At 40.9% G+C, this 25223-nt stretch overlaps 1 long non-coding RNA gene across 1 annotated transcript in view; it reads left to right on the top strand.

The window, feature by feature from the left end:
* LOC105089782 (uncharacterized) overlaps positions 1 to 25223 on the top strand; it is a 286658-nt gene that overhangs the window by 81632 nt on the left and 179803 nt on the right. The window contains exon 5 of the long non-coding RNA XR_010384838.1: positions 1814 to 1920. This is a non-coding gene — a long non-coding RNA (uncharacterized LOC105089782). The remainder of the gene's footprint in view (positions 1 to 1813; positions 1921 to 25223) is intronic.

Below are 25223 nucleotides of genomic sequence, written 5' to 3'. Positions count from 1 at the left end.
ATCCCTAGTACTTTCATTAAAGATAAATAAATGAATAAAAGCCTAACTACCTCCCCCCAAAAAATGTTTAAAGGAAAAAAAAAAAAAAAGAAAACGTTTCGTGAGGTCCTGGGTTCAATCCTCAATACCTCTTCTAAAAATAAATAAATAAACCTATTTTCCCCCACCCCCCTAAAAAGCAATAAATAAATAAATAATCCATATAAGTTTTTTTCTCTAAATACAGTATTTTCTTCTTCATAAAGAGCCATAAAAATTACACAAGTGGCACATGAGTACGTTTTCATTGTGCATAAAATTCAGAAAGAAATGAGAACCCCCCTATTTTGCCCCCAATCCTAAATCCTACTCCCTAACCCCAAGGGTAACCATTGGTAATAGATTGGGTGTGTAAATTTTTTTCCTGCATATGCTCTTTGTAAGGAATAAATTTCAGAAACAAAGTATGGAAAATATTTAACCTTCCACCACGATTATTAAGTTTTGATGTTTAAGAGGGAAAAATGCCCAAACACATAAAAGTGGAAAATCCCCAAACAATTTGGTGAGATATGCATTGTAGGTTTCTTCGTTCTGAAAAGTCCTCCAAAGGTTTGACAGACATACTTTCAAACACATGTAAAGACATATCTGCTTCTAGGAAAAAAAAACTGAAAATGAGGTCAATTTCTTTAGAAAACACAGAATCTTTTATCAGTTTCCAAAGAGGAGAAAAAAGGGCTAGAAGGGAAAAAAAATTAAACCATATTTTTACCACTCACATCTTATGTTCAACCAGTTTTGTCTTCCCTTCTGTAGTGCAATGGCATAATTCTTAAAACGTTTTGTGAGTTTGGGTGATTCTAACCCAGTATATAAATCTTCTCATGATACAAATGTACATTATTTTTAAAATGCTGGGTTTTTTTAATTGGCATTTTAATAAGATAATAATCTTTTATCCCTCATTTATATACCTTAAGTAATGCTTAAATAGTTTATTTAGAATCTATAATTAAATGAAGATGTGGACTTAATTTAACGGTTGCAGTCAACACTACAATTTTGTTTTATAAATGAATTAAGAGGAATTCAAGTGAGCAGAAGAGGTTGGGATGCTGGTGATCAACAGTCTGCTTACATATAAAATGATTAAGCAAAGATGATAATGAAATTATCCAGAGAATCTTGCATTTTTCCCCTTTCCTCCCTCCAAAGATGCATGGGGATTTCCATGCTCATGTTGTAAGCATGTTCTGTGACTAATAACTTATTGTTTACAGTTGCTAGCCTGTGCTGAATTTCTTTAAGGGCATTAATTATCAAGGGTACCATTTTCTATTGCCTGTCTGAGTAAGCTCAGGAAGAGGATGACATTTTAAGTACACCTTTAGGCTATACTCTGTCTTCACATGATGCTAAACTCAGAGAACAAAAGACAAAACCAATCTGAAAAACCACCAAGCCATTTGCCTGGCACCACATAGTCAACAGGTCCAGCCAAAGGATTGAATGCTCACATTTTATTTGCCTTTTAACTAAAATCCTTGTGCAGAGAGGAGAGAGAGAGAGGCGAGAACTCTGTAGCAAGAAGACATGTGATCATTCCACTTCAGAGTGTGCTGTAAGTGAAATGGAATATCTAGTTCCTGACTTTGAGGAGCACACAACCTGGTGCAGAAGACCAGACAAACTGCATAAAATTAAAGGATAGTTCTGACCAAGGGCAGTAAAACAAGATTTATGTTGTAAAGTTCCAACAGAACTTCATGTAAAGAAGTATCTTTATGTTGTTTTCTTTTTCTATGTTGTGTTCTTTGTCTTTCTTTTGCAGAGAGGTGGAATTGAATAATAGTTCAATGATCTGCTGCTCGGCCAGTATTTTCCCGCCGGAGTTCAAGTTTCCTCTAAATAGCTTCATTCAGATCATTCACCCAGCAGGTATTTATCAAGCAATTACAATGTTCTAGCAGTAATGTGTTAGTGATCGAGTGACAGCAGTCAACAGGCCAGGTGCTGGGACAGGTGCTGTTTTAAGGAGAGCAGAGGAGTTTAGAAACAAGGAGGACTTACAGAGATGGAGAGAGCTCCCTTACCAGGTTTGAGAAGCAGGAGGTAACAGAGGAAGTGACGTGGAGCTGGTAAGAAGAGCAGTGACTCTTAGAGATGAGCAGGAGTGAGCAAGAGAAAGGGATGGGAGAAACCAAAGCAGGGTGCGTGCAGAGGAGGTCCAATGTTCACCTCAATGGGAAGCAATACTGCAGTAGTGTTACAAGCTTTACACCTGTTCTTTTCTGGAAATCTTGAATGTGATTGTCAGTTGCTCATGCACTCATGGAGTGAATGCATGGTTCCATGGACAGGGATTTCTCCAGGGCAAATCATTGCCGTATCTCTAGCACATAAACCTTGTCTGGCTCCGAATGGATCGACTGGTAGGAATTGGCTTGGAGTTTATCCATGGAGTGCAGTCCAAATATGATTTATTGTTGTCAAGTTTTCCAAGGCAAAGGGAGACCATTTTCTAGAATCTTCTATGCCTGATGCCACAGGAAATGGTTAAAAAATCTCTCTTTGGAGGGGCATCTCTTTTTGGCCTTGATCACGTCATGTTAGTGAAAGAGCTTGGCTTTATGGAGGCTTTCAGAGGCCACAGCCAATGAATGTGCCCAGCCTTCCCGGCAGCCCTGACTTGCTCCTTTGTAGCATTGGGTTTTTCCACACATAGAGACAGTATTTTCAGAAAAGATAAGGCATGTTTTTGTATAATTCTTCTAAATTAGTTCCTTTCTCTATTAGAAACCTGGTAGTTTCATATCAAGGGGGAAAACTCTGCTGCCTACTCTCCAGTGTTTTAAGAGTTAAGGTAGCATTTATGGGCTCCAGTCAATCTCATAAAGTTGAAAATGAGCCCAGACCATCTCCTTTTAGCCTTATTAATGAAAAAAAAAATTGGCTGAACTAGACTCTGAGCTGAATTTTCTTTGAGTTAAAGGAGAACCAGGTGAATCATCTCAATGGAGGAAAGTCAGCCTTCTGTCAAAACTCCAACCTATTCAGTTACTGAGGGCTTCTAAAGGAACAGGGAAAACTTCAACAAGGACCTTCCCCAAGTGCCTCCAGTAGAAGTTCTGTGCAGTGCCAACCATAAAGCAGAAGGAGATGGAAATTAGAAAATGAGGGCTGAGGACTGGAAAGGGGATGGCAAGTGGATATCAGTTCTGACTGATTAGTGACTACTGCTTGAGTGCTGGGTTAGAAGGATCAGAGACTTGCATCTGGAGTCATTGGAGAGGCCATGATTGATTATCAGTGTCTGCCTTGGGTAGAGAGGGATGCAGGTCCAGACGTAATCACTTACTGTCACTGAGAGGGGCTTACATCCCTCAAGTTCAAACTTTCTATGAGTCTGTGGAAACAAAAACATTATTTGGAAATAGTTGATAACTCTTCAAAGATGTAAAGATATCAAAGCCTACAGACTCTAAATAATTAAGTGGTATGAAAGACTATAAATAAATTACATGGCATGATATTTAGCAAATGGCGCATGTGGGATCACTTAGGGATCGTTTGTCCACGCACTTTCTGAGTATTTTAGCTATCCATGCTAAAATAGTCATCCATGTCTGGAGCATCAGTTTAGAGTGAGGGGGAAATATTAGTAATGATAATGGCCATAATAAATAATAGTAACAGCAACAATAGCTAGTATTTACTGAGCAACTGTTAGGTACCAGGCCCTCTTTTGTGTTTTATATATACATGATATCATTTATACCTCAGAAGAGCCTTGAAGGAGAAACTGTAGAGGTAAAGTAGGTTGGCCAAGATCACACAGTTAGAAAGTGTTGGCAGAGCTGTGATTCAAACTGAGGCAGTTTTGTCGGGTGTTGACCAGGGTTTCAGTATTCGCCATAGTATTACACTGCACTCATGTCTCATGTGGAGTCAGAGGTCCATGTGTTGATAATAAATAATAATACAGGGTGACCATAACGTCTTTTTTCATGCTATACAGAAGTTATCCAGAGGGATCTTCTACACAATAGACATTTTCCTTTTGTAATCTCAGAGATTCTGCCTAACTGTGGTTGAATACCTCTAAACAGCCAGGAGGGACTACATTAATGATTTCAATATTCAACACGGATGATGTCCAGAAGATTATGGGAAATAATTGAAATCTGGGCAGGCACGTAGGGATAATTTCATGGAGTAGGTTCAAGGCTTTATGCCTCCATAGGTTTTCTGTGAGCACTCTGTGTGCCAGATTTGCTGAGAAATGACCCAGACAAGGGCCTTTCCTCAGACTGCAGAGTCTATGGGGAGGCCAGACAGGCACATAAATAAGCAGAATAGAAGGCCAAAAGTGACTAATTCTAAATGGGTGGCATGGGAAAAATGGTCTGGAGAGAAGGGAATCTGAACTTGGCTTTGAAGTTTGAATAGTGGTCCAAAGGCACCAGGGACAGAATTCCCGGCAGCAGGAACCAAGATGAGCAAAGGCCCAGAGATGGGATAGATCATTGTACATTGGAGGATCTTTGGATTTGTTGAAGCAGAACAACATATGTGAGTCTTGGAGGGAGGGAAGAGCCAGAGGAGGGAGCTGGAAACATATTTGGGGCCTTAAAAACCATAACAACTTGGATTTTGTTCTGTCGGCAATGGAAAGCCATGGAAAGCTTTGGAGTAGAGGAGTGTTATTCAGAACGGTATTATTGAATGATTATTTTGCCGCAGGGCAGAAGCTGGATTGTAAGGAAAAACACTGGAGGCAAAGATACGCAATTGAAAGGCTACTTCAAAAGCTTGGGCAAGAGTTAATGAGGGCTTGACTAAGGTCAGGGGCTGGAGGGAGGAGATGTATGGGAATCCCTGTGAGAAGTGAAACTGACAGGAAGCAGGTGCTGCAGGAGCAGACACCTCTCACGTTCAAGGCCAGCATGGCCTCTCTCCGAGTCTCAGCCCTACACTGTGGTTATGTAGGGGCAAGAAGGTAGGGGCCTTGCTCTGGGGAGTGGGTCAGCAAGCTTCTGCTTTTGGAAGACTGTACCGACCGACCTCCAGTGTTCTTCTAGGGCCTTGACATTCACTTGACCCCAGCCAACATTTTTCTTTCAGTCATGCTTGTACTTTTCCACTTAAATGAGACGCAATCCCAGTTCCGCAGGGATTCCAGGGAGCTCAGAAGGGTGAAATCATCTCCTGTCTTGGGATATAGCAGGCACGTTATAGCTCTGTTTTCAATCCTAGAATCTGGGAGTTGGGAAGGGCCTTAACCATCCCATCTGACTCCCCTTGGGCAAGAGAGAAAAGTATGCAAACAGATCATCAACAATATTGGGGAGTTTGTGACAGTGAGGCTGATACAGAATGTTTGATCTCTTGGGGACCAAGACTTTATCCTCTGTCTGTCCAATGGCTGCCCAGAATCCACAATGAGAAACAAAGGAGCCTGTGTTTACTAGGGTGTATTTTGGGAAGGAAGCAAATTGGTATTGCATTAGTTGTCTCAGACCAATAAAATACTAAATTGCTATAGAAATATACCTTGTCTTGAAAGGAATCCCCTGAGTTAATATTTCTGTATTAAATTAAGCTAATACCATATTAGGCTAAACTGATACTGTGCTAATCCAGAGAGTGAATGAATTTAGATATGCATATTAGTACTTAGATTAAAACAACCCATAGCTAAATGCTCTGTCGTGAACTTGATGTAGCAAATAAAGTTGTAATTTACTGCAGTGTCTCCTCCTGGTTGCCATCCTCCTCTTCAGTTTTTAGTGTCACAGTCTTTCGGTGGCAGGTCATCATGTTGTTGACTTAAATTAAGGGTATTTTTTTAACCTATATTAAAATTCAAAATAAAACTCATTTTGCAGTATGCTCAGATTACTCTGATGCTCCAGAAGGAAATAGCTTCATTCCTACAAGTCAGCTGGAGCAGGCCGCCAGTACATGTGGTCAATCCTTTTCTTGCCCCGTCCAGATGTTCTGCCTTTAAGAATGTTCTTGTGTCTGCAGCACACCAGTCCTGTTCAGGAGTCAGGATGTGGAAGGAGTCAAAAGGGCTCCTCTCACAGATCTGCCATTCAGTTCGCCGCCCTTTCACAATGAGCAGAGGAAGGACTGTGAGGGGGATGGCGTGGCGGAGACTTTCTCCCTTTCTTGCTCACAGATGTGACTATCCATCCCGGCTTTCCTTTCTAAGCCCTCCACAATCCGTCCGGGGGTGGGGGTATTTGTAGTACAAGGACATTATTCTGAAATCTGTCAGTCTTCATGTTAAGTGGATTCTTGCATGTTAGCGCCTGTGCTTATTTTTGAGTAAATTTATGTGTGGTCGTAAGAGCGTTCTGAGACAGGGTGATTACTCAAGGGGCCATTGTACTCACTCAGGATAAATGGAAAGGGAGAAGTTTGGGCTTGGCTATTTCTGGGATAAGGGAGCTCCTTGGGGGCATTAGCCTGCTGTCCAGGTAGGTAAAGTGTCTGAGGCTGATTAGAATGGCCACAGTAGCTGTGATCATCTGTAGGGCTCACCTGGGATGGTCCTATTCATAGTACGGTCTGTGGTCTGACAGCACTGGACTTGGTTAGAAATGGAACCAGCCCTTCTCCAGCCTCACCCCAGACCCACTGAATTAGTCTCCAGGAATCTGTATTTTAACAAATTCCCCAGGTGGTTTTTATGCATGTTAAATTGTGAGAAGTGTCGATCTGAGATGTGCGGGTGTGCCAGTCCCTGAAACTATAAGTAAAATCAAGCTTGCCCATTGACCTGGTACTGTCACTCCCATGATAACCTCTTTCCCCTTTAACCCTTATGTTCAGGAAACGTAACTGTAAATGGAGCCCGTTTACCTGCTTTCTCAGCTTCTGTGAGTCTTTCACAAGTTGCTGGGATATTTTGAAATTATATGTTTTAAATAATAGGGCTAGGAATGTGATATGGAGTTAAATATAGATATGTTCCATGTTAAAAGACTAACAACACCCACAAATGTGCTAGAAAACACTAGGATTCAGCCAATAATCTTTTTCGTTTTGAAAAGCTGTTTGAGAAACATTTAAAAAGCCCATTTTAAGAGATCACTTTATTTTCTCTCCTCAGATACTTAGAGACCTAAAGGGTAGAGCTGACTTTTTTAGTCCCATTTGATCAGTAAGGAATCTGAGGCCCAGCAGAAAATGTTCTGAGAGTACCTTGAATCTGGAATCCCCCTAGCTGTACTTTGTCAGATTTCATTACGTTTCTGGTGGAGCACATTTCAAAGGTATAGTCAGAAGGAAGGTCTGTCTGTGGAATCAGACGAGTCTGTCCTCTGGCATTCTACCCATGGGAATTTTCAACCCCAAATGAAGGGGGAGGCCCAAATCCCACCCAGGCAACAGCGACAGAAGGGGGTCTTCCTCGTCTGCAGGAGCTCAGCTGCCCTGGCACCAGAGCCATCATTCAGTGGGCAGATCACCCAGTACCCAGCGGAGGGCCAACAGCGTTTTGATTTTAATGATTCCTAAACTGAAGATGTCCTAGTTACGCTGAGGCTGGGCAACCACTTAGCAGTTGGTTAATACTTAGACTATTTAGTCATTTGAAACAATGCAATTAAGGATGAATCATGGCTTAGTAACCTAAACAAAATCAAATTAGCAAATGGGCAGCCCTCTCTTTGGTCTGGGAGGCTAATTCATAACCTCCCACCTCAAAGTTCCCTGAAACCTTATTGTGCAGATTTCAGGGCATCCAAACTCTGAATTCCTTCCCAGGTTGTCACAAACCCAGGTGTGGTCCTTGGGTGTACAGCTGACTAATAAAAATAAAGGGTATTTTGAAGGAGTTTGCCATGTCGATCTCTGGGCACTGACATGACAGGGTAGTGGGGACGAGCGTAGACTTTAGGATCAGACTACAGCCCTACCCTTTACTAGCTAAGGATTCATGCTCTAGAGATAATTTCCACGAATCATTTGAAAGTCATGTTTTAAAAAGTGAAAAGAAACAAATGAAATTAATTTTGGTAATACATTCTGCTTAACCCAATATACCTGAAATATTATCATCTCAAGATGAAATCAACATAAGAATTTATTAATGACACATGAAACATTTTATACCACATCTTCAAAATCCAGGGTATGTCTTATTCTTACAGCACATCTCAATTCGGATGCTAAAATTGCATATTATTATGTATTAAATTTCATATTACTTATGAGTGAGAAAGTAGATTCTCATCCCCAAGTTATTCCAGACATACTAACAAGTTTTCCAGTATCTGAATTGTGTCAATTTTTAAACTAAAATCACCAAAACGAAACAAAATTCATCACTTGCATCAGCCATATGGCCACATTCAACTGTCACATATAGCTAGTTGGCCACCCTATTGGATAGTGCAGCTCTGGGTGCTTCTTGCCCTAAAATTCTAAGTCTTGAGAAACCTTGCTGCCATTTCCTACATGAAGATGATATAAAAGTGATGACAGAGCACGTAGGTGGCTTGGCAGGAGAGAGGACAGATTTGTGGTTGAGAGAACGGACATAGGTTCAGATGCTCTTACTTGGGTGAATTGGGCAATGGTTTAACCTGCCTGGACTCCAGTTTGTCCACATATGAAATGGATTATAACACTTACTTCAGGAAGGTAACAGAATGGTGCCACGTGATGGTGATTTTATAAAATACTAACTCCAGGACAGGAAGAGCAAGTACAGAATAAAATGTTGTCTCAAAGCATCTGAACAGGTAGCCCCAAATTTCTGCTTATCTCCATTTGACAAACACAAGCTCTTCACAAAGAGCTCATCTTTGATGGTGGCAACATGGTAGTTGCCTAATAACCCTCTTCATGCTTTTGGGGCCCCTTGGGAGAATTCCACTGATACTCTGCAGTTAGAAGTGGCTGCCACTTGGTGATGTAACGAGGCAGTATGCTCTTTTTTGATGCCAGTCTTTGGCGCACACTGTTCCCTTTTTCTAGAATGCCCTTTCTGGTTCCGTCCTTTCTGCCTAGCAAATTCTTACTCATTTTTCAGAACCTCATTCAGGTATTTCCTTGGGACTATTGTGAACAGAATTTCTCAATGTTTGTAGGCATTCTCTATTGTTTTATGTTGAAAATCCTGACAGCTATGAGGTTAGGTGATGGCAGTACTGTTCTCTTCTTAAGTAAGTTCACAGGTGGGCTGTTATGGAATCAGACAATTTACTTCAAAGAAAAATGCAATTTTTGAGGACGGGGGTAATATAGTCATACAAATAATAATAATAGTAATAGTAATAATAATAATAATAATAATAATAATAATAATAATAATAATAATAATTCACTTTACATGAATTATTTTATCTCATCCTAAGAACAACCCTATAAGAGAGATAATATAATTCCCCTTCAGAAATGAAGAAACCTGGCTGAGAAAACGTGATTTTAGAGCCCTGCTCTTAGTTGCTGTACAGCACAGACTTAACCATTTTAGATAACATGATGGACATTGCTACTGCCTCCCCCAAATTCACCTTTCTTTCTCCTCACTAAGAGAACCCCAGATTTGTTTGAGGTATCAGTCAAAACACTGGTTTCTCCAGACTCCCTTGCTACATGCATAAGTCTCCTGGGAACAGATGGCTCTGACAGGCCTTTGCTCCTTGCCTCTTCCTTTTTCTATCTTGAAATTTGCAACTGATGCTTGGAGGCACAGCAGTCATCTTGTGACCATGAAGTCAATAGCGATACTCTTCAGAATTACAGGATAGGAAGTCAGGAGGAGCCAAGATCCTTGAAATCTTGCCCAGCTATACCACGCTGGGTTGCTGCCTCCAGACTTCCCATTAGGTTATCAATGTTAAATCTCCATTTGATTTGGCCACTAAATTCAGATTTCAGTTACAAGCAGCCAAATGCAGTCTTAGTTAATGGAGAGAATTTAGAGCAAGGCAAGAAACCCAATAAGCTACATTTGCTTCCTTCCTCTTCCCCTACTGCTCCTTGTCAGAATCTCTTCTAATCTGGCCTTTGCTACAGGACCTTATCTTTATCATTTCAGTGGATTGGACAAGTTTCTTGTCCTCCTTCCACAAACTGGTTTTGTTGCCTTCATTATATTTCCTGAGAAGGGATATTTTCTTGGCTGACAGGGGTCATTCTTCCTGGACTGTCTGTAGAGGTTCATCTGGCAAGAGTAAAGACCCAGTGATCACAGTGACAAGGATTCCTGGCCTTTCCTTCAGATCAAAAGTCAGGTGATGTGGAAGCCAGGAGGTTCCAAAGCAATCAAATAAGCAACCAAAAGTGATATCCTAGGACAGGTTGGCAAACTACAAATTTGGCCTGCAACCTGCTTTTGTAAATAAAGTTTTATTAAAACACACGTATGCCCATTGCTTATACCTTGTCTTTGGAAGTCATTGCACTACAATGGCTGAATTGAGTAGTTTCAACAGAGAGGATATGGCCTGTAAAGCCTAAAATATTTACTATCCCTAGACCCCCCACAGAAAGTTCGTTAGCTCCTCTTATAGAACAGCTAGCTATGAACAGAGACCGAACAGTAATAATAAGAAACAACAGCTCCTGCCTCCTTTTATCCTGCCAAACATAGTGCCAATAATTAGATCCTTGCCATAGTTCTGAAGATGCATTTGAACTGTCTGTTTTGTGCATGAGGCTTATAGGGGGTTAAATAGCTTTCCTGAGTTCACATCTTATGATTGATGAAGCCAGAGTTTTAGCCCAATTCTGTCTGACTCTATAAAGATCACAGTTTTATTCCTTAATCATTAACTATCACACTGTATTTCTTCTCTTCTGTTTAATTCAATTCCTATGGTAACTACTAAAGGTAATGCTGAGTATTTTAAATTAAAAAATGACTGTGTGGAAGAAGAAAGTCTACTTCACTCAGAAGAGTCCAAAATGCGGAGATCAGGGTATATGCCCTAAAATAGGCAGCAGAAAAAGATATTGGATATCAAAAAGGTGGAATGAAAGTGCCAGTGAAACTGGAGGGATGTTGTTTCTCTGCTCAAAGTGGGCTACTGTCGGTGTCAGTCTGCCCAAATAGCTTTCCTTTCATCCTGGCACATTACCTGAAATAGCACCACTAGCCCTCAACTGAAAAAGAACCATCACCAAAGGATGGTGCCAATTTAGTGGGAGGCCTCCGAGGGTCTGAGTCAGGGGACCCAGTCCTCACTCCTCACTCCTCAACCTACTTCTGTGCAAGTTATCAGTGACTCCAATAGGTGTGAGCCATGACATCATGCTTGAAAAAAGGAGAAGCAGAACAGATGTTGAGATGGAGGACGTGCACTAAGGCTTGGGGATTTGCAGCATATGTTTAGCCTGGGAACATCATACCACAGAAGAACACATATGGCAAGAGCAGGGTGTGTCTGAAGACTTAATGTAAGTCTGATGTGAGCCCAAGGTTGGAGGCGGCCACAGGAAAAGCTAATTTGGTCTTTGGTTTTACATTAGTTGAAGTACAATATCCGGCACATGGGAGGTGATAGTTCCATTTAACCTACCCCAGGCAGGACACATCAGCATCTGAGAAGAGGGAGGTGAAGGATGTGAAGGGTCTGGAGACCAATGTTGCACAAAACTTTTGAGAGCCTATCATATGCAAGGCACAGTGGTCTTTATTGGATATGCAAATGATTTTACTTTTGAGCAAGGTATACAGACATTAAATCAATGCTCACACAAACATAGAATTAAAAAGCATGAAAGGACAAAATGATGGAGTATAACAAGAATCTTACATTAGATTGGCTCTCTGGGAAGGCCTATGAGGAAGTGACATTTAAACGGAGACCTAAGAGGCCAGTGGGAGGCAATGAAGGAGGCCAGTGAGAGTGATGGAAGGGCAGTCCAGGCAAAGGGAACAGCAAGAGCAAAGGCCTGGAGGTGGGAAAGAGCCAACTGAGAGGCAAGTAGAGTTGGATCCTTATGAAGGAAAGGTATTGTTAAATTTTCAGGTAAGGAGGAAGAAGATACTGCAGGGCATTTAGGCCATTTTAGGGAGTTGGCCCTAATCCAAGTTCAATGCAGAGCCATTGAAGGGTTTTAAACAGGGACAAGATAGAATAATTTTGTAGCTTTTCTTTGGCTGTCGTGGGGATTAGAGGAGGCACAAGATCAGAAGGGGAAAGGTGGGCTATAAGGCTACTGTAATGGTCCAGCCTGAAGGGGATGGCAGTAGGACCATCAAAGACTGGCTGGAAGCCCTAGGAATTGAACCCTGGAGAAACAAGTCTTAGTAGGGCAGGTAGTGCTTGTCTTCATATCTCCAAATAGCTAGCATGTGAAGGAGGGTCCCTCAGTCCTGCCGAAGGAAGAATAAATAACAATGGCAGAAAGCTATCAGGTTGGTTTCCACTCAACACCAAGAACTTCCAAGCAGGTAGTCACTTGGATGCTGCTTATCAAAGCATACTGTAGAGTGGGGCTTCCAAAATCTTATTCTGTGGCTCAAGAAATGCTCTGTGAGAAAACAGTTCCATAGTTAATTAAATGAGACGTGCCATACACACTGTACCCTTGGAGAGTCACCTCATAACCTGACCAGATTTATTAGCAGCACTGAGAAGTCCTGCTGCTAAGAAACTGATGGGCAAAATTTAAACCACCATTTCCCAAGCTTTTCTGACCCTAGAACTCTGTAATAAAATTGCCATTAATATTCTGTGAAACCAGAAGTCCATGGGACACACTTTGGAGAACACTGCTATAGAGAATGTGTACATAAGTTCAAGGGTGAATTCTCAAGTTTCTTCCAAGTCTATAGTCTAACGTTCTGTGCTAGGCCTTACTTTATTCTTGCAGTTCCCTTTTACAAGGCAGGTATTCCCGATGGGACAGAAGTTTCAGTATTGAGAGGATCATAATGGATGCAAAGAGTGTTATGAGGTAAATGTGGGTTTAAACCTTGACCCTCCCACTTACTAGCTGAGTGATCTTGAGTCATCTCTTTAACATCTGTGATATCATTGTCATTTGTAAAACGGGGGAAATGTTAGTATCAACCACAAAAGTTACAGGAAGGACTGAATGAAACATGTAAAGGATAATAAGCACTCTATAAATGGAAATATAGGATCAGTCAGGAATGGCCCTGGAGGTCTCAAACTTCAGCGTGCGTCAGAATCATCAACATAATCTGGAGGGCTTGTTGCAACATAGATTGTGGGGACCCACTCAAAAGTATATGATTGAGTAAGTCTGAGAGCCACCTGTTTTGCATTTCTAACAAATTCCCAGATGATGTCAATTGCTGCTGGTCCAGGAACCTCACTTTGAGAACCACTGAACTGGGTTGGTGTTCAAAGTCTCCCCCTAAATTTATCTCCACTCTCACAGACAGGATGAGGCTTAATTTGCAGGATGTTAGTAAGACAAGCTGAGAATGATCTTCTTCTTATGCAGTTTCCTTCCTGGAGCCAAAACCTGGCTTTGAAAAGGGGCCCCTCCCCCACCCAAGAGGTGCAGTAGAGCAGATGTGGGTGGGGCAGGAGATACAGGAAGTGGAAACGAATTCTGGGAGAAGAGGGGATCACACTAGCTCGCACCTCTTAAGAGGCTTTTGATATTGATGCTTAGACTCAAAGACTATGTCCCATTTATCCTCCAGACCTAGTTTCATTCCTGGAAAAGCAATTAAACTTTGGTTCCATTTTCAACCACTTTTCACCCAGTTCGGAGCCCCTCTCTAGGATTTTCTTTCTCACTGGAAGCTCCTAAATAGACAAGTCCATTTTTTCGGCTTGTCTCTGTTCTCAGGAGTTTATATGTTGGTTAAAAAAAAAATCAAAACCTACTTTATTGTCATATTCAAAGTGCTTTTGCAAGTTCTAACACTTTTCCTGGTACCATGTTGAATACATGGGCTGAGTAGGAGAAGATCTGAAGAGAAACAATATTTATGAACTATTATATTTTTTATTTAACACCTGGCATTTATATAAACAAGGGAACTGGGATTTTTAGCAAGGTAACCTCTCCAGTTTGGCATTCAAATAGAAAACATGCTTATTGTGTTTTTCCTGCGCATAGGGAATCTCATTGAAAGTTCTTGGCATCCAGACAGTATTTTTGTAAACAGTGGTTTTAATTTCTGGCAGATTCTAAATTCAACACAGCATATGTGATATTGCAATAGTTAATAATTCCCTCAGGTTTATTTTCATTTAAGGAGTAATGAATGCCATCTTTATGATAATAAGTCCCCTTGAAGGGTTTTGCTGTGCTAGTTGTGACACTGAGACCAGAAGAGAGGAGGGACAATGTGCCCAGAGCAGACTGCTGATGCGCGTCCCTCCGCCACCTGCCTACCTCTCCCCCCACCTCCCACCTGTCTTCAGGGATTTCCTGTCATCCCACTGGAGCCTTGGTCTTCAAACAAAAGAGTAATATCTTCCTTTCAAATAATGACATGGGTTTTCTGGAAGGCTTATTATAAATAGCTTCTACTCCTAAGTCTATAAGTAGAGGAGTTGGAAGAATATCTTGTTCGAGACCAAAAGAATCACAAAAGAAAATCTCTCTCAGAAAATGTGATTTTTTACTGTACTTTTTGCCTCCTCCTACCCCCAGAATCACAGAAAATTCAGCTAAACACCAGTATACGATAACTGCATCATAGGATTTCAGTTTCTTATATTATGCAAACAATCTTTATTTAAAATCAGAATAATAGTCTATGTGTCCATTTACTGAGCATTTATTATATGACAGGAACTGGACTCATCTTTTGACATATTTTATTTAATCTTTATATAAACCTTAAAGGCATTGTATTATTTACCTGCGTTTTACTTATCAGAAAAATTTAGGGTTAGATAAGTTGAATGACCCACCCAGGAACACACAGCTAGTAAGGTAGTCAGTGGGAGGTCTGGAATTCAGACCAGAACTGTCTCACCGCCAAGCCTGGGCTCCTGACACCGAGAGGTGTGCCTGTGAGGTTGCTATCATCAGCGCCTCCTTCACGAATGAGGACACCGAGCTTCCTCAGGGCACTCTTAACCCAAAGTTGCGAACTCCTAAGCAGCACAACCAGGAACTGAACCAAAGTCTGTGTCAGTCTACGGTACCTTCTACTCAAACTGTAGTCAGTATCTTTTGTGGAATTACAAGTTCCCATTTCTCTTGTTTTTATTTCTTACTACCTTAAAAAAAACCTCCAATGAGTAACATTTTTTTCTTCAATATGTACAGCACTGGATGGTGGAAAGACACATATATTAAGTTTCAGATCTTGATCTCAAATCTAGCTGTCACCACCTACTATCTGTATGTACCTTGGGCGAGTTGTTTGGACTCCCCATCTCAGTCTCCTCATGTGTGAAATGGGTGGGGCGGGGTTGTGGTGAGGGTCGCTCAGAGAGAATACTTTCCTGTGGGACCTCTTGAGACGATGAAATGAGATGCTGTTTGTGATGTGCCCGGCACACAGAGCTCAGAAAATGTTCTTTCCTTTGCTGTCAGTTTGACTTCTCATTATTTCCTCACCGTTTTCTCCTATGCTCCTAAATGAAGGCTGGAGTTTTCATAAATGGTTTAGCCCCATTCTTCAGGAACGGCTTCTTTTCCAAGCTCTGAGGCTCCCAGGGGATACACAGTCCTGTAGCCAAGCACACTAAGACTCATCCGTATGAGTCGTGGGTTTTCTCTCCAGGACCCGTGCATGGTGAGTTCATTTCAACATCTTCTTAATCCCATGCCACTAACAACAGTAGAATCAATAAAACCCACGTGTGATGGGAGACCACAAATCTATTTACCTGTTTGAATCAGGCAAGCACCTACCCTGTTGGCTCTGTCATTAAACTTCTGGGAAAACACTTTCTACACCTGGAAATATGAACTGGAAATCTCATCATGAGAGATTTTCCTGATAATTCCCAGGCTTCACTACATTGTGATTCTCAGGAAATTTTGACCTTGCTTTGTTTTGTTCTGGACTAGAGTCAAAAGCGTCTTTTAAATGAAAAATCATTTTCAGGAGGGCTAAAAATGTGGGGCCATTCATTTTGATTGCCACTGGATCCTTTTCATTCTGCTTAGCCTCTATCCCTAACATTAAAAAAAAAAAAAATCAATGTTGAATTGAGTGGAGGCCAAGTTGGTTGACTATGAAGAAAAAACAGTGTATGAAATGAGAGGCTATAGTCACTGAGAGCTTAAAAAGAGTGTAGAAGCTGAAAAAGAAAAAAATGGCCTGGAAATTATACTTGTCTATTTTTTTTAAAGACAGAACTGAATACATTTTCCAGGCTTTTGAGTTTAATTAAAGTCAAAGGAACATCTCAAAGGCAAGTGAAAAAAAAAAAACAAAACAACGCAGTCAAGACATTGAAATGGCTGGGATAAGAAACTGTGTAGAATGTTATGGAAAGACAAAACCAAAAGCAAGGAAAGGTAAGGAAAGATGATGGGAAAGGAGAGGGGAGTGGGGGTGGAGGGGTGGCAAGAGGGGGCAGGGCAGAGAAAGGAGGGAAATCTGAATTTGTCAGACCCAGCCAGATGAAGTGAACTTGTTTTCCATCAGCAATATTCACAGCTCTCTTTTAGGCCCTGGTACTCTCCTTAATTTCCAGATGGGTCACAGATGCTAGATTATCTGTCTCGTCTAAGGACACACACACACACTGGCAAGTGACAGCATAAAACCAAGCCATTTCTGATTCCAAAGCCCGTGTTATTTCTAACCTAACCACTGCTTACCATTTATGCATTTCAATTTTGAGTGGTGGGGAAAAGGGTGAGCTTTATTGCTATTTCTCCCTTAGAAGGGCAAAGCATGTTCACTAGAGCAAATTTAAATAATGTGTATGTTGGTGCAATAATAATAATGGAGCTCACATGGGTTGTGCTCTTGCTTTGTACCAGGTCTGGGCCACATGCCTTGGAGGAGTTTTCTCATTTCGTAATGTAGATACAATCATTTGGGATCCCTTTTCACACATGCGATACTGAGGTTCTCCCAGGTTACACAGACATGCTCGAGGCCACACAGTTCAGGAGAGAGTTGTTAGCATAGGAAGGCAGCACTGTGACTCCCCAGCCTGCCTCAATCTTGGCCCCATCTCAGGCAGTTCTCACCGGGAAGTCAGTAGAAGAATACTTTTGAGAGCTTCTGATAGCAATTTTCCTAAGAGATATTAATTTGTTGTTATTTTAATTCACTCTTCGTTTTCTCTTTTTACTTACCCTTGTCCTCAACCATATCTGTGAAACCATAGTTTGAATGCACTTGTTTCAGATTTTCTAATATCCATGAAACTAAACACACATTAAAATAAATTTTACAATGATAAAGAAAAAAACAAAATTTAAAATATTTATCTGTGGACCAGCTACAATCAACTTTTATGCTCTGTCAGTGTTAAGAATATTTTCCTCTATCACCGCTCAGAAATATCGCTCGTTAATGAGGTAGCAAAAGGTTGGTTTATATGTAGCTCTTCTGAGTGGGGCAGAAAGAGGCAGGACTGTGACCCAGACTCCAGGATCCCTCTCCAGACCTTTCCCTCTGCACTACCAGCCTCCATCCTGTGCCTTGTCTGTGTTTCCTGGAATCCTGAGGATGCAGTTGGGGGCTTCTGAAAGCTTTAACGTCCAGGTGATACCATCTTTGTTTTTGCATTATTGATTCTTTAACAAATATTACATTAAAATACTGTATTACGATTACTGACTTTAATAACATATTTAATAGGTAACATTAATATATTTGTCTTTATAACAACAATCAAAAGCATTACTTTTAATATTTTTTAATGGAGAGAAGCACCCAGAAATATCATAACATGGCCCTTCAGAAGCTGGTTACTTCCTACTTCCATCCAACCGAGTTCCACTTCTCCTTCAGGACACTGGGACCCCATGAAAGACCAAAACTGTACCAAACAGCGTGCCCTACAGCATTTCAGAGCCACTTGGCCCTTCAACTGCAAAACATGCATGCATTTTAAAAGCTTTACCTTGGTACATACCATTTCTGCAAAATTCCAAAATAAATATAATTTTAGATTTCTACTTACTTACTGACTCTTTTAACCCTTCTTGCAAATCTCCTCAGCTTCTCTCTCTGTGGCACTCTAGCCTCCAGCCCTTTATCCTTGATAAATTATCCATTATAATCAAACTATCTAGCCGAAACAGTTTTGGTTACTCCTTTATTTTTTTAAAAGGAGAGGGGGGACATCCAACAAACCAGATGTGACTGTATCCAGTTTCATTTCTTAATGTACAAGTTGCAGGTTCCTTATAGTTCCTCGGAGGTAAATCACAAACAAGAATTAGCACATCACCAGCCCAACTTCCTCTTCCTAGCCTGTCTGTTTCAAGTTAAAGTGAAGGATGGACTCAAATATCAAAGGCGTATTGCCCCTAAATTAGCCAATCAGCTCCAAATACAGCTGGAAACTAGAGCAGTAGATAATGTTTTTCAGTCAGTGGACAACCCTTTGAAAGTTTAATTATAAATGGTAACCGTTTATTTCAAGCTAAATGAAATTTGCCACTTCTATGTAGGCAATCCACACAGTATGCCACCCAGCCTATCTCTTACTGCCTATGACAGGGGGAGTAAAAGTTATGTAGACCCCTATTCTCTAATTTCTTTTCTGTTGTTGCTGCTATTGGATGCTGTATTGCTCCTTATTCTGTTATTATATCATTTTTGAAAGGAATGGAAAATGCTTGCTATGTAATTGTTGGAAGAAATCAATTTTACAAAGAAATTGGTCTGGGTTGACCTGACAAGGCAGATCAGAATCAGTGTCCTCGGAATTGGCAATCCCATTTACCATCAATAAGGACTGTTTTCCAGGTCAGGGGAAGGGAGGGGTGGTCAGTTTGATATTGGTCTCAGATGTCAGGTCTGGGGAGAAACAAGGTGTTATCTGTTCTGTCAAAGAAATGATGACCTTCATCTCAGGGGCTCACACTCTGGAGATAATTGCAACAAATCAATTGCAAGACAAGCCTTTGGAAGCTTCTGCTTGGGCACAATACAATCTTCCTCACCCATGTGAGTAACCCCAACTTACATGTCCCTTCTCCTCAGGTAGGAAGATGTGGTGGACAGGTATGGATTTGTCTGCCCAGAACATCACCATCAGTAGGAAACTCCTCCTCCCTGACTTCATACACATGCTCCTCCCCTTATCCCTGCAGGATAAGGTGGGATGACTGGCTAGCCTGAGTCAAGAGCCATGCCTCACATGAACATCTAAGTGAGAGTTCTAGGTTCTGCAGGCGCTGAGGAGAAAGGACTCTCCCCAGCTATCTGGGCCTCCAATTCATTCCTTATTTCCTTCAACAACTCAGCAAACTTCAAAAAATCAGCAGTGTTCAGAATAATCCATTAATCTACACCCTCCAGGAAATACAGTCTTCCAAACGTGAATTAACAGTTCCAACCATAGAGACAGAATCCTTTTTGGAACTGATGGTCACTTCTCTCCACCCCTAGCAACACCCTTACTTCATTCTAACAATTTCAGAGACCAGAGGTCTCAGTTGCAGTCAGGTCACACATGGAATCTGAGTCAGCTCTTCATTAATCAAAACAAGCCCCAAGCGTAGACCCTGCCTAGGGACCACATGCTTAGGGGACAGGGAACAGATAGCATATGAGTTTGCAGAGGTCAAAGGCCTCCAGGGAAGGATGTGAATATGACTTGTAGAGCATATAAATCAGCTGCTTCTCCCCCTCACTTTCTTACATATGCCATGTGATATAGAAGGTTTTCTAACAATAAAGACAAATTATGATGATAAGAAGGTCAAGGTACAGCATTTCTTATAAGTTATATCTCAGTTTGGCTTTATAGGAACATATAGATATTGAGTCAATAGATAATTTGTGTATATTGAGTCATCATCAATAGATATTACATGTTAGTATGATATATATTAATATACATAAACAGATTATATATATTAGCATGTTATTTATATAAATACCTTTTTCATAAATATCAAACTTCAGACAAATAATTAAGCCTCTGTTAATGGAGTGGGGTCCACTGAAAATACCACTTTCATAAAAAAATTTTATAAACATTTTTTAAAGGTCAGGAACAAGATAAAACTTACCACTGTAATAACTACTATTCCAAATATTTGGAAAAGCAATAAGATAATAAAAATAAATAACAAAAATATTGAATTGGAAAGGACGAGACAAAATATTCATTACATAGAAACCCATGAGAGTCAGGAGAAAGGCATTAGAATTTGTAAGGTTGTTCAGCAAGTTTGCCAGAAACAAGATTAAGTTATTAAAGTGTGTACCTACTAAAGAAAATTCCTGTTAGAAAAATAGGGTAAGAGAATAAGAAAATTTATAACGGCAACTAAATCTATGAATTATCTGTTAGCTAATTTAATAAAGACTGCACAGGATCTCTGTGGAAAATTTTTAAATTTTATTCTAGGACATGAAACATGACCTGCCTAAATATTCTGCCTAAGATTTGGGTTCTTTAACATTGAAATGATATCAATCAGTATACCCTGGAATAACTTAAATGCAATTCACATTAAAAATTCATGCATGATTTTTTTTTTTGGAAAATGTTTTCTAAAATATATGTGGGTGAATAAAGGTTCACGATGACAAAGAATATTTTGAAACAGAAAGGTAGGAAGATTCTTCTTGCCAGGTATTAAGACATACTAAAAAGCAGTAGTAATTAAGACAATATGGCATTGAAATTGGAGCAGTACAGTGAACCGAGGGAGTAAATTAGAGCACCCCCATCGACTCCTGGTTCCTCTGGGACCTGGCAGATTACAGAGATGGCATCACAAAACAGTGGGAGAAAGGACTTAATATTCGATAAATAGCATGGGAAGAATAGCCTCACTCTGTGAAATTTTAAAATAAACCCTACGTGCGATAAGAACTAAACTGAAAGTTAAAAGTAAAGAATTTATAAAGAAAATGTAGATAAATTTAATTCAGACTCCAACATGTAAACCACAAACAGATAAATTGATGTCTCTGATATCAGAATGAAAGATTTCCCCTCAAATTACACCAGAGACAAAATTATCAGGAAGGGGTCAGACTTACTCTTGACTCTAATTCCATCAATTAAACAATGACAGTGTTAGTTGAGCAATTACTATGCATCAGGCACTGTTTCAAGTACTTTATTCACATTGAATCATTCACTCTTTTTGAGTACTATTGTCACCCCCACTTCACAGAAGAAGATACTGGGTTAATAAACTTGTCTAAAGTCACATAGCTGGTGAAGGACAGAGCTGAGATTTGAACCCTCATGACTGGCTGAATCCAGAGTCTGTCCTCTTTAATTGTGACTACACAGCTTTTCAGGATTTTCCTTGCTGATGCCAAGGGATGCAAGTTGGGGAAGAAAAGAGTTAGGGATGTCCAATACCGCAAGGATGGGGAACAGAGACCATTGAATGCAATACTCCAGTGACTTCCAAAAGTCCTGTTTCAGGTGGAGGCCATGCTGGCTTATGGAGAAGTAACCAGCCAGCAAAACAGCTCAATCTTTTAAACTACAACTCTAGAAATTTTAAGAAGGACTCATCCTTTTTCTTAATCTCATCCACTTTAGTGTTTTGCAGTGTGCATTTTAAGAATATATTTTTAAAAACTTCTTGGATAACGCTGCCAATTATGAAAAACATGACAGCTATAAAATTCATGATCCTTACTCTCCAGAACAGGCACTCCACAAATTCAGGGTGTCTGGCAAGTTATAGCCAAAACCTTCTAAACAAATTGGTTTTCAAACCAGCATCTCCAACTAATATTTTCCACAACACGCAACCCCATTCTTGTTTGCAGTAAAACCTTAGAATGAAACCATACTCTGTTTGTTCTCCAGTTCACATTATGACCTGCTATAAAATGAATTAATATTCATAAATCTTTTTTAGTGCGCTAATCTCGGTGTTTTCAAGTGGTGATTACTACCTGACATGGGGCAGGCCAATGACTAAAGGAATCTTCAAGACAGCATAAGAGCCTATTCCCACATGGGTATTTGAAGAGGAAAGCAAAGGAAAAGGTTTACATGTTGAATCTGGGCAGAAACACGAACAGTTTGAGAAGGTTTTCCATAAAGACTCCAGATACTTTGGGTTAAAAATGTCCGGAACGTATTTTTCGTGGTGTGTCTGGGAACATGAGCAAGGGTGTTGGGCATGGGTTATGTAGCATGGAATACACGACATGAACAACCTCTTTGAAATTTTCCAGATGGGACCTATAGTTTGAAAAGCTTAGAAACATCTTCCATGATATTCATGTTTTCTGTAATTAAAGATTCTTCAGGCTCTGACAACCGAGCAGTGGGTTAACTTTGACTATGCATATTCAGAGCTACTGAGAAAGCCCACAGGCTTCATAAGGCTACCTGAGGAGAGGTAGACCTTAGGAAACTCAGACCACTTTGGAAACCAAGAATGCTACCATACAACCAAACAGAGAAACTGGGAAGAGATGTAGTAGATGTTTTTGATTTGATTTTAATTAGAATTACAAGGAAGCAGGATATTTTATATCACTGAGAGTCTTACTCCCAGTTTGGGACCTAAGTTTTCAAGAGTAAGGAGGGAACCAGGAGAGGACTCATTTATTCAATATGTAGTTATGAATATCCACCATGTCAGAAAGCACCATGCAAGGCCCTGGGGATTTGATGGTGAGCAAAACCAGAGCTGAAAATTTAGTAGGCAAGATGGCTAAATAATGACACGAAGGAAAGGATAATCATGACCTGAGATCAGTGGTTTTAAGAAAAGTCATAGAGCTCCAAGAGAGTAACAGAAGTTAACCAGGTCTTGAGAGTCACAGAGACACTAAAGAATTTGAAAGCTTTCACTACATGAAGGTGTTGGAGGGAAGCAGTACCTGACCTCTCAGCCAGAGACAGCCGAGGAGGGCCACTCTCCCTAACAGTGTCAGGCGAAAAGTGGTGGCAGAAGCTGGGGAACAGGGAGAGCAGTAGACCCCCTTCCCTGAGCATATTCTCCCAAAGAGATGCCTTGCCAATGATATTTTTTAAATACTCCATTGGCAGGAGCATTAAGATTGTGGAAGGACTTTAGAGGGAGCAATTATAGGCTCTCCACTATAGAGACACTAGTCAAAGGTGTCTTGCAGACATGCGCATCCCTCACTTAGATCTGAGGCTGGGCCAGGTCACAGCACAGGCTTACTCCTCTGTGGTGGTAGGTCCTAGCTCAGACTCTTTTCAGAACTCCAATCTGTAGCCTTACCAAGTGGCCTTCCTTGAGCTGCAGACCCACAGAGCCATCTGCCTAATGACGGTGTTATTTGCCTGTCTCTCAAACATTTCAAATACATCACTGCCACAGTGATGACTGAGGGTGTGATGCAGGGCACAAAGGGCTTCCAGAACACACTTCCTTTTACTGCCTAGTGTAATCCATGCCTCCCAGGAGGAACCCACATGTGTTGAGCATCCTAGGTGCCCGGCACTGGGCTAAACACTTTCCATATATCTCCTTATTGATACGTGGCCATACCTGACCAGGCAAGGACTGGTATTATTCCTAGTTTACATTTTTGGAAACCGAGGTCCAGAGCAGTGATGTAACTCGCACCTGGTGTGTGGCATAGCAGAGACAGGGACTCTTTGGCCTGCTGTTCCCAGCTCCTACCCACCAGTGGGGGCTGCTCGACAGGGCAGCCGGTCTCACAAGCTATGGCAGCCTTCCACGGGCTGGGCAGGCCCCAGCTCTGGGCCTGGTTCTCATTCGGGGAACCCGGCCAGAAATCCAGCCAGGGACCGGATGGCGTCTTATAATTTCTCTGTATCCCCCAAGCTGCCTAGCACTAAATAAATACTTGCTGACTGATTGACTCATTCTGGCCTTGCTTCCAAGTTTCCCTGGGCCGCTTCTCTAGGCAGCCCGGCCCCCTCCCTGGCCCTTTGGACTCCCCCATTTCCACCAGCTCCTGAAGCCTGAGTTTGAAGTGAAGGGAGTGTTGTGTTTTCAGAGATACGAGCTGGTGACAGAAGGGGCTTAGCAGTGAGTGTGGGTGGCAGTGGAGCCACGAGAGGAAAAGGTCGGGATGAGACGGGAGGGGTCTTGACACTCCTTGTGCCAGAGGCCCCAAAGCAACTTGAAATCAATAAAAATGTGCACTGACCACTCACATATTCCCGGGAGATCCCATAATTGAGTGGCTAAGGACACAGGCTCCAGACCACGCCTTCTGGGTTCAAGTACTGGCTGCAGCTATCACCTTACCTCTCTGTGCCTCAGGACTTTCCTCTATAAACTGTGCTGATAATAATAACCACCTTGAGGTTGTTGTTGGGTAAAAATGAATTAATACAGTGCCTGGCTAATATTAACTGTCATGGTTACTGTTATCATACACCCAGGGTTTATAATCCTACAAGCTCAGTTTGCCACTGCCTTTCTATTGACGTGCAAACAAGGCTCAGGGAAAGCAAATGTGCAAAAGGACGGGTTTTTTTTGTTTTTTTTTAATTGAAGTATAGTAAGTTGCAGTGTGTCAATTTCTGGTGCATAGCACAATGTCCCAGTCATGCAAATACATACATATATTCATTTTCATATTTTTCATTAAAGGTTATTACAAGGTATTTAATATAGTTCCCTGTGCTATACAGAAGAAATTTAGTGTTTTTTAAATCTATTTTTATATATAGTGGCTAACATTTGCAAATCTCAAACTCCCAGATTTATCCCTACAACCCCCTCCCCCCCAATAACCATACAATTGTTTACTATGTCTGCGAGTGTTTCCGTTTTGTAGATGAGTTCATTAGTGTCCTCTTTTTTTTTTTTTTTTTTAGATTCCACATATGAGTGATATCATATGGTATTTTTCTTTCTTTCTGACTTACTTCACTTAGAATGACGATCTCTAGGTCCATCCATGTTGCTGCAAATGGCGTTACTTTAGTCTTTGTTATGGCTGAGTAGTATTCCATTGTATAAATACACCACATCTTCTTTATCCAATCGTCTGTGGATGGACATTTAAGTTGTTTCCATGTCTTCGCTATTTTATATAGTGCTACTATGAACATTGGGGTGTATGTATCTTTTCGAATTAGAGCTCCCTCTGGGTATATGCCCAGGAGAGGGATTGCTGGATCATATGGTAAGTCTATTTTTAGTTTTTTGAGGAATCTTCATAGTATTTTCCATAATGGCTGCACCAAACTACA

The sequence above is a fragment of the Camelus dromedarius genome, chromosome 17, assembly GCF_036321535.1.
Source record: "Camelus dromedarius isolate mCamDro1 chromosome 17, mCamDro1.pat, whole genome shotgun sequence".
NCBI classification, from domain to species: domain Eukaryota; kingdom Metazoa; phylum Chordata; class Mammalia; order Artiodactyla; family Camelidae; genus Camelus; species Camelus dromedarius.
Note: the sequence above shows the minus strand (reverse complement) of the source record. Positions and strands in the feature narration are given on the sequence as shown.